Genomic DNA, 1314 nt, shown 5'->3' on the forward strand with positions numbered 1-1314 from the left:
TCCAGTGTGTCAGCGGATTCTAATTTCTCTTTTAATCCAACAATTTGAATATTCTTCCGACGAGAGTGAGCCTCCAAATCCACAATACGTTGTTGAGCCTTTTCCAAGCAAGAAGAAATATCAGCCGCATTTCGACTAACCTCTTTAAGATCAAGGCTCAAAGAGTCAAGTTTTTCCTCCAAGGGGAGAAATCTTTCATACAGTTGAGTTAATTCAGCAATGATAAAGCTGATTTGAGACTCTAATCTAATTACCCAAGGTGGCTCCTCTGAAGCCTTGTCACCTTTTTAAAGCTTACCGTTACCAGCTTCAGGATTCCTTTCGGTGCTTCATAAGTTAGACATAATTATAACTGTCGCTTCACAGGATCCGACTGAATCAAGTTAAAATTTCAAAGTTGAAGTTGGGAAAGGGAGAGATTAAAGGCGGACAGAAAGAAACTGTCTCTTACATGTCCACAGGCTGAAGGTGGAGTCCTGGTAATTGAATACAAATGACTCCCTCACCAAACATAAAAAGTTTAAGAGCAGACTTAAGGAGAGAGATCAGGAGGCCAAAAAGAGAGGGTATCAGATGGATGTGTCCATTAGGGTTAAAGATAATCCCAGGAAGTTATTCAGTTATATTAGCGCTGAAATGGTGACGGAGGAAAGACAGGATTGCCTATGTGTAGAGCTGGAGGAGATGATTAACATCTATTTCTCATAAGAGCTCATTGAGGAGAATATCATGGATGGCAAAGGGTGAAGTTTCAGAAACTGTGTACAGTGCATCACACTGATGGAAGTTTTGGAAACTGTACACTGTATCCCACAGATGGAAGTTTCAGAAACTGTGAACAGTGTGTCACGCGGATGGAAGTTTCGGAAACTATGTACAGTGTATCAGGTGGATGGAAGTTTCAGAAACTGTGAACAGTGTATCAAGCGGATGGAAGTTACGGAGACTGTGTACAGTCAATCACATCGATGGAAGTTTCGGAAGCTGTGTACAGTGTATCACGCTGATGGAAGTTTCGGAAACTTTTTACAGTGTATCATGGTGATGGAAGTTTTGGAAACTCTACAGTGTATCACGCGGTTGGAAGTTTCGGAAACTGTGCTGAGTGTACCACACTGATGGAAGTTTTGGAAACTGTGTACAGTTTATCAAGCTGATGGAGGTTTCAGAAACTGAGTACAGTGTATCAAGCTGATGGAGGTTTCAGAAACTGTGTACAGTGTATCATGCGGATGGAAGTTACGGAGACTGTGTACAGTCAATCACATCGATGGAAGTTTCGGAAGCTGTGTACACTGTGTCAAGCTGTTGGAA

Source organism: Hypanus sabinus, chromosome 31 (genome assembly GCF_030144855.1).
Source record: "Hypanus sabinus isolate sHypSab1 chromosome 31, sHypSab1.hap1, whole genome shotgun sequence".
Taxonomy (NCBI): domain Eukaryota; kingdom Metazoa; phylum Chordata; class Chondrichthyes; order Myliobatiformes; family Dasyatidae; genus Hypanus; species Hypanus sabinus.